The 9,291-nt window shown below is 38.0% G+C and overlaps 1 long non-coding RNA gene across 1 annotated transcript in view; it reads left to right on the forward strand.

Moving 5' to 3' along the window:
• The window catches only part of LOC108359927 (uncharacterized), a 48,610-nt gene extending 39,836 nt beyond the window's left edge, over nt 1-8,774 (forward strand). The window contains exon 3 of the long non-coding RNA XR_001847018.1: nt 8,702-8,774. This is a non-coding gene — a long non-coding RNA (uncharacterized LOC108359927). The remainder of the gene's footprint in view (nt 1-8,701) is intronic.
• Nucleotides 8,775-9,291: the final 517 nt, after the last annotated feature.

The raw sequence follows: 9,291 nt of genomic DNA on the forward strand, positions 1-9,291 counted from the left end.
CTTTCGTTTACACGAGCATTTATTCCATTTTTATGCGCTTTAAATGAGATTTCTTAGTTTATTTTACTTCTACTGCTTTTAACCTATTACTGTTTTGCACTTTGCTTTCTTTCCACTTCTGTAGTGGCTGTCCGCATTGCACGCATTGTTGGGTGGTGAATACGATAATGTTGGCTTGGCATCCCTTCGATGACACTAAGTAAGTTAGGACACCTTTCTCTGTTTCCGCCGCTTCCTTGTTTGGCATTTGCCTCTTCCGGTTTCACGGGTGAGACTGTGGTTAAAGTTAAGGACACGTTGACTAACCCAAAATGTGTGCAAGAAAATTATTTAATTTTCTCGTCATCGGCTGCCGTCTTGTTCTCGAAATTAGTCACGAATGTGAGTATCTACAAGCAATCGGTAAGGCAGATGAAATTATAATACATTTTTTTTTTCAGTTAAACTTTCAAATTACTTATAATGAGCTAATCTTTTAGCTAAAGTTTGCGTTGAAAGTTAGCGGCGGTGAAATTCGTAACTTAGATGATAAAATAATTATTGCATTAAGCGCCTAAAGCAATGTTTTGTCTTAAATGAGCTCAAGAAAATAAGCTCAACTTTAAAATTTCCCCAAAAATCTCAGCCCAATTTGGTGTATTCTTAAAGTTATATCAGCCGAATTCCCAAGTGAGACATTTTCATCCTTTCATCTCTCCTCTCTTTACTTAACTTCATTGAGTGTCCTTCGGATAGCTTTGTTCGCTTCCCACCGTCATTTCAGCCTCAGTCCTGCCGTCATTTTTTTCTACTTGTACTCGTTTATATGTAAATTATTGCACGCGTCGGTGCCCGCAAAAAGGAGCGTCATGAAAAACGAACAGCGCAGTTGAATTGTGCGAATTTGGTTAAATCGTAAGCAAACTGATACTTCTCATGACAGACGGAATCGTTGATGGTACGAACTCATCGTCGAATGGGCGGACATACTGGCAAATGGACTGACAAGTGTGGCATCGACTGAGCGATGCCGACGACGACCCGACAATGAAAAGCTCATTGCTTTCCGTTTTTGTTAATAACCAGAGTTGCCATAAGCCTTTGAGTGTGTGTGTCTGTTTTTGCCATATCAGTTAAGTCATCAATCCTTTGGACTCTTTCATATATTGTGTAGCCAACGATGGCTTCTGAACTCTTCTTCTTCGTTCTGCGCGCCATCTGGCTCTCTTTCTGGTAATCGCTTTGATTTCGTTCCAGCTTCACTCGAGTGGTTTCGCCTCACGCTCGACTGTGTTTCACGCTTTCTGCAAGAGGGGCGGCCGCCTCTGCCTCAATTTCTCAATTTGAAAAAAAACCTCACGTATGACATTGCTTTTAAATTTCGTGTGCGCATAGGCCAACCTTTTCGTTTTGACTCAAATCACTATATACATATCTTCTCATTTGGCAACTCTGCCTTTAATGATGCATTCGGTGGCACGCATTTTGCCGACTGCGCCTTAGGAATTCTGCTAGACTTTGAAAGCATTTGGTGGGAGGAGAGCAATGCGCAATAGTAGTGGCAAGGACGCAAACGAGGACGTCGGCTATGACGATGGCAATGGTTGGTAACAAAGCTTGTTCGTGTGAATATTTCATCCGGTTGGTGGTGCTCGTGTTAAATTCGTTGCAAACATACACCTCGTATGTCTGTATATTCGCGCGTGTTTATACTCAGCGACGGCTATATTACTTGTGTAATTTTATAATATTCCTGTCGTTTTTGCTTGCATTTATTCTCATCGTCGCCTGCCTTTGTTGGTGTGGTTTCATGTCACTTCACATATTTTTGTTACGCTGTTGCTCTTCGGTTTATTATATTTGTACCACCGAGACGAGGACGAGTTTAAATGAGCGTCGTATATTTGGTATGGTTGTTGTACACCTTATCTCACCAATAATGCCACAGCTGGTTTATGTACCCGTAGCTAGCTGGCTGACTCACTTACCGACAAACTGGCTGGATGGTTGATTTTTGTTTTTAATACCCGAGCGCACTTGTGCACAAGGTATTATAACTTTCTTCGCATAACGTTTGTTTGTAGCAGCCTAAAAGAATCGGGATAGATATAGACATATATATATACCAAATGGCTTGGAATAAAAAGACAAATGGTTTAAGTCATGCCTGTCTATCTTTCCGTCTGTCCCTGTACACGATAACTCATGCAAATATTGAGATATCTGGACGAAATTTGGTATAAGGGTTGTCCAAAGTGTGTTGGTAGCCATGTCCCTCTCATATAACGGATCTTTCGAAAAATTCAAAAACTTAGAAATTGGTATGGGAAGTAGAATTTTGGCATAAAATAAGACTTTTATGAAATTTTTGGAAAATAAGCCTTGCCTATCTACGATTTCAGTGGCCCCTTACAAATCCTCGTAAAAATTGGTACGAACATTGCTTAGAGTGATACTAAGAAATCTGTTGAAATTTTTTAAAAATGGGCGTGGCATTGCCCACTCTCGATAACCAATATATCAATTTCTATCAAACCCGGTGCAGTTATTACGCTCGGTACGAAAAAAGAATGTGTTGAACATTTTTTAAAACGGTCTAAAATTACGTCCATTTCCCATATAACGGTAAATTTCAGAAATACGATAAGATATTTCAATAACTAAGGACGCTAATTTACTCTTAGTTAATACTTACAACAATTTCATAACAAGAAACAAGGTAATTATACATTTTTAGATAATTGGCGTGGCACTGCCCACTTGTGACTACATAAGTTTATATCAGTTTATTGATTTCCACCAAACTTGGCCCACTTATTACAATAAGTCTGATATAACACATTACCGATACTGTTTGAAATCGCAAATGAACACTTTTGCATACCATTTAGTTTACATTAAATGTGATAAAATTATATCTAAAACGTGCGCCGGGTTAGGTTTCGCCCGAACTTATACTTCTTTGCTTGTTTTCTGCTGGACTTAGGCTGGGTTGAGGGTGTTGGATTGTTGAGTTCTACCCAAATACACTCATGATTATACATTCATACCCACATACCTGAGTGTATGCAGAAACATGTGCTTATGGGTCGCCTTGATTTGTTGTAGATATCATTGCTTTTGCTCTTTCACAGTTTGTGCTTTGTGTTTGTCCTCCGGTTTGTTTCCTTTTTATTAGTATTATGTATTTTGTTAATGTTACTGCTTTAGCGCTTTCGCTGAATGGCAGCGAATTTTCGTTTACTTTGCTGTTGTTGTCGTTTCGACTTTTTTTCTTCTTAAAGTTTGCTCGTTCTTGTTCACTTTGATTGTAGCTCTTATTGCTGCTGGTTTAAGTTCACACGTCTATTTCACCGCACAACTCCTCTGCAGCAAAACCAGATCAGGTATCGATTTTTACAATTTTTTCTTTGTGGTGTGTATAATTCTTTCTTATTCAACATTTTAATATATTTGCCTGCCGATTTTTGCTTCCTACATATGTATGTATGTACATTCCCTTCCAAGCAATCACACCCAAGCAAAGACCCATACATACACACATTTGCACATTCATACAAACACATGCCCCTGCATATTTTGTGGTGAATAAAGTAAGTATTTATATTCAAGCTAGACATGAATAAGTTTGCGATTTGTTGGTGCTTTTTATTAAATATTGTGACTTGGTTTCCATTTCGTTATTATGGCTGGGCGGAAATTTTGGTATCTATACATAAAATCCATTTAGAGCGGTGAATTGTATTTCTGTAGAGCTAACAGCCCATAACGGAAGGAGGCAGAAGCAGTTGTACATTAGACCGTACCGAAAAAAAAAGTTCGCTCTACACCACTGAGTCTATAGTATTTTTGCAATTCAATTTCGAAGGGATTTTTTGTTTCTGTCCGAACGTAGGCGGCAAAAAAGAGCAAAAGCATTTTTCCTTATACATGCATATCTTTGGCATTTGCAGTTGGATCTTAAAGTATGTGGCAGGCAGTTTTTTTTGTTTCAAAATTTATTGACCTTAAAACCCCGCTTCCTGCCATACTAGCGTACCACCCTACTGTCAATAAATTAAAGTTCACTCAAAATAACTTTTGCTGAGTACTTCGAGTAGAAGGCAATTTTTTTTTTCCGAACGTAGGTATCGCATTTTTTACATTCTTCATATCTTCGGCATTTACAGTCTGTTCTTAAAGTATATGAATGTTCTTTTCACGACGAGAAAATATTTTTATTATAAAGTTCATTGGCCTCAAGCACTCCGTTATAGTGCTCTGGTGGGCTAAGTTCTTATTATCCTAGCGTACCACCCTAATGTGAGTAAATTAAAGCTTACCAAAAATCATTGAACTTTTGCTATGGATCGATTATTCCAGTAGAACTACAATAAAAAAAAAAAACAAATACTCCCGAATGTAGGTGTCACCGAAAATTGTAATTGTAGGTTCGGCAAAATAATTTTTTTTTTCAAAATTGCCTTTCAAACTTTCTTACTCAAGGGATGTACGGCGCTTTTTTTTTGTTTGTTTGTAAGGTGGTACGGTCTAATGTACAATATGTTTGTTTGTAGGTGCTAATTTCTATGGCGGGCGTGGGCGTTGATGCTGATGCTGATGGTGGCATTATTTTTGCTGTTACATGCATCAGATATATATATATATATGTATGTAGTACATTTTAATACATTTTATGACGCTGTTGTAGATTTTTCTAAATTTTCTTTGCTGCAACTGCATTCGGCTCCTGCCACCTTGTCTCGCAAACACAGCTGGTATTCTTATTGCTTTTGCCTATGTATGTACATATGTATGTGTGATTTCTTTTATGTTGTGTTTGTAGTTGTTATCAACATACATATTAGTGTGGGATGTCATGTGAATTTTTCGTAGACACCATAAATTTTCGCCTGACTGACTAACGGGCGGGCGGGCTGTACTTATTTAACTCCTCTCTTTAACCTCAATCATTCCTCTCTTTTCTACCATACTTTTTATTCCGCTTGCTTGTGCTATTCTTTGTTTGCTCTATTTTTGCTTGCATTTTTCGTTTATGTGTTTTACTTATTTTCGCAATGGCGCAGAAAAAAAGTAAAATGTTATCAAGCTCGTCTGTCAAGCATTTTGGCCCGTTGCGGTTCGTTTAGGTGCAGTTGCTTGTTGTTGATATTTTTTTCATACCATCAAATATTATTTTTCGCTCTCGTTTTTTTTTTTTTTTTTTTTGTGCAGTATTCTTACCACTCGTATGGTCATAGGCAAACTGTATTAAGAGTGGAGCAACAACACCGATATATTGGAAGGAAGTATGGTTAACTCTCGACTTTCGGTTTTTTTTTAACACTCTCCATCCCAATATGAAACCCCTTCGCCGCTGCATATATTAATTTGTATACTTTTCATTGTAATATTGAGCTTTAAGCCTATGTCGTTGAAACGAGGGTAAAGTTGCATATGTATGTAAAACTGGCTTAGGTTGCTAAACAATATACTCGTTCAAGCATTAGGGTTGTCATTAAATGTAGGAAGCATATCTTCATATCACGTCGATGCTACTATAGTCGAAGATATCACATATAAATTTTGTCCCCGATTGGAGACGGTTAAGGCGTGGCGCACAGCGGTCAAAATTCAGATTACCCTATGAAGACGTCTTAACCGACTCCAATCGGGACCAAAATTTTTATATGATATCTTCGACTTTATTGGTATTGAAGTTGGGTATTAAATGCAAAAAAAAATATATTTTTAATTTTTTGGTCTCCATGGAGCATCTGGCCTTAGACCCCATTGCGACACGCCCTAACCCACTCCAATCGGAACCAAAATTTGTATGTGATATCTGTGACCGTGGTATTACCGATTGAAGGGGTGAGACTGAAAAAAATCGCCCATTTGATTTTTTTAAGGACCACCCTAATGCAAATATTTCGTGCCCTAAGGGAGGTTGCCTTGAGATAATGTAATAGTTATTCGTTATCCTGGATTGCTATTGGGTATGTTCGTTCTTGTAGTTACACTTCCACGACCATACTCAGCCCCTTTCGTAGTAACCAACTTGTGCGGTGGCTTGGCTCCCATTAGAAAGGGAAAGAGGGAGGGGGGCTGAGTGGGAGATTCAGTGGGAACATTCCGAAGTCTGCAGTGTCAGTTCATCATTATATGCGGCTGCAAGTAAGTGTATGTGCTAGAGCAAGCGGGCCGTTATATAAATGTGTCCTAAGAAAATTCCTGAATTTCTACTTTTGCGACAAGTAAAAAAAAAAAAATTAATTTAATGAAGAAACGAATTTAGACTCGAATTAGACCCCTTCTTCAGATGAAGACAACGGCAAATCTTTAAAGTACCTTGATTTGAGGGTCTCCGGACCCTTAATGAGCAGGCCTTGCGACATCTACTACAGCTGTCGTGGAAAGGAGCTTGAATTCGGTGTTGGATTTGTGGTGGGAGAGAGGCTTTATCGCTGAGTACTTGCGTCCATGCCCCTGGAAAAAGTTGCAATCACAGCGGGCAGTCAGAATATTCTCCACTCGACTCCCACACCTGCTCACTGATAGATATTTTCAAACTATAGAAAACTATTGATACGACGAGGATTGTTACGCCGCTTTAGACTAAAAATATGGCACACACAACTTGAGATCGGGAGCAACGCGCGATATAGGTGGGATCGATATAGGAAGCTGAGGAGAAAAGCAGGGGAGAGACCCCTAAGTACGGGGTTGAGAAGAGCTAAAGAAGCAGGCTAATGGGAACAACGCCCGAAAATTTTACCAAAAAGTTACACGACTTACTAACACGACAATCTAATGGCCGCTGTCCAGAAAGTACTAAATAGTATTATGGAGGGAACACTTCCAACCTGTTGAGTTGCCCCATAACTATGCACCAAATGCAATTTCACGGCTGAAAAACAATAAAGCTGCTGGCGCTGACGGCATGCCAGCTGATCTAATTGAAATACGACGACGAGGAGCTTATAAATTGCATGTAACTTATGCAGAGTATGGGCGGATGAAGGCTTGCCTGACGATTGCAATTGACTGCTCTATTCACAAAAGAAGCGAGCCCGCCAACTACCGCAGGATTAGCCTTAGTAAAAAAATGCTACTTTGGATTAAGTAGGTAACTGAGAAGTAAAGTTCTTCCTTAACACCGTAAAAGGTCACTACTCGTCATGCCCGTGCTGGTGTATGGCGCGGTGGCATGGACAATGACAATATCCGACCAGGCGGAGCAGGGAGTGCTCGAGAAAAGATTTTCGGACCCATGCGGGTTGGCGGCAGAGAATACCGCACAAACTCGAATGCTGAGCTGTATGATCTTTACCCGCTGGTGGTTGCAGAGGAAGAGGTGGTGAAGTGCTTGGAGTCGAATACCACGGCAAAAAAAGGACTTTAATAGGCTCAGCCAAGATTGCTTCGGCGGTTGTAGCGCTTGGCAAAACAACAGGAACAAGCGCAGGAAATGAAACTTTAACCCCGTGTTTTAGAGAATATTTTTTGGTTGTTGAGTTATGGCAGTCTTCACGATATACGGATAGTCGGATTTTTTAAACAGATATTCGAATAACCGAATTGTCGAATTATCCGGATAGAAACCTTAGTCTCAGTACATATTTGGTAATTATTTTATGATTTGCTTTTTTCGATTGCTTTATGACCGTTATTTTTCAAGCACAATTTTTTCGATAATATTACATAGATTCAAAAGAATCACAATAACTTAAGTAAGATTAAAAATTTTATCTCAGCTATAACGATTAAAAATGATTGAAAAGCTAGAAATTCACGAATAGCCTTTTTTACATAAAAACGAAATATTCAAAAGTAGCGACTATTCTTGATAAGGGCTGGCAGTTCTATCCGGATATTCGAATATGTGATTAAAAATTCAAATTGAACGGATACTATTCGAATATCCTGGTATCAATTTGAACAGATACTATCCGAATATACGGATAGCAAAATTAACGAATCATAATAATAAATTGACGGATATTTGTCGGAAATCTTATTAACATAGGAGAACGGATATTAACCGAATATCAGGTAATAACAATTGTTTTCTGTCGCTGGTATTAACTGACCAAAACTATAGTTTAAGATGATATTTGAATAATAAATTGAAATGTTTTGTATGAAAACTTTTAAAATTGCCTTGCCTTGTTTTTAAATTTGTTCAAAATCTACTCCCTATGCCAACAAAAAAAAAACGCTTCTGTGTAGCAAGCCATGGGTTTAAGCGCAGAAGAATTGTAAAGCCGTTGGGCTACAGTGCGAGTGGTTATTTCTATCGTGTGAGTATCTTCTAGGTTTATTCTCAATTCTCTAGCAGTTTGGAATCTGCCCAAAATCCGATCCTCGCGATCAATGTTTTGGTGTGAATTAAAAAAAGGAGAAACGGCATACTGAGTTGGGTTACGGAACAGTTCGGCCATGAAGTTCGGACTCGGACTCGGATTCGGTTCGGTTTCGGCCGAAATTGGCCGGTTGTAAAGAAAAATTTTTGCAATTTATACAAATATGTGAAAATATTTATTTTTTTCTTTTCGAGTTCGGGCGGACACTATTTACAACCAACTTTCTGAGCCATTTGCCTACTAGCCTTAACTTCTGCGCTTAAACCACTGGTTTACTAAACTGATGCACTTTTCTTTGGCCCGGGGTAACATGTACTAAATCTATGTATGTATGTAGATACGTATTTAATTCATATATTTTCTTTTTTATCGTTTAGGTAAGAAATATTATTCAACTCTTGTTGCTATAAACCTGGATAACATCAAACCAAAATGTATATGTACTGCGTGAGTATACAAAAAAAACTTAATTTCTAAAATTATCTATAAGAAGTTTAATTTGGAACGTGATTTATTTGCAAAGTTTCCAATTATGAAAGCAAAAGCAAAAGAAAATTCAGAACATTTATCGCCGTTAATTTTTCATCGTACAGCAATACTGCAAGACTGTGTAATTATTATCCAATAGTGTTTTTTATATACTGTCAAGTGTTTCGTCCATACACACAGTGAGCGTCAAAAATAAGTATACCCTGTTGATGGCAAATTTTTATTGTTTTTTTTTTAAACCGAGTTCAAAAAAAGAAGAAACTATCAGTCGGAATATTTTTTGTAAGTACATATGTTACGCACATATGTTTACATTCACTTTTTATTTAAATTTTAAACTTTCCATTTAATTATACCTTTCATGAGCATGAAATGGTATTATAACTTTGGTCCGATGTTTGTAAGTACCAGAACAAAAAGAGATAGACCCATTAAAATGTATACTTATATGATCAGAACGTCGAGCTGAGTTGATTTA

Source organism: Rhagoletis zephyria, unplaced genomic scaffold (genome assembly GCF_001687245.7).
Source record: "Rhagoletis zephyria isolate East Lansing unplaced genomic scaffold, Rhagoletis_zephyria_1.1 Rzeph_scaffold_00491, whole genome shotgun sequence".
Taxonomy (NCBI): domain Eukaryota; kingdom Metazoa; phylum Arthropoda; class Insecta; order Diptera; family Tephritidae; genus Rhagoletis; species Rhagoletis zephyria.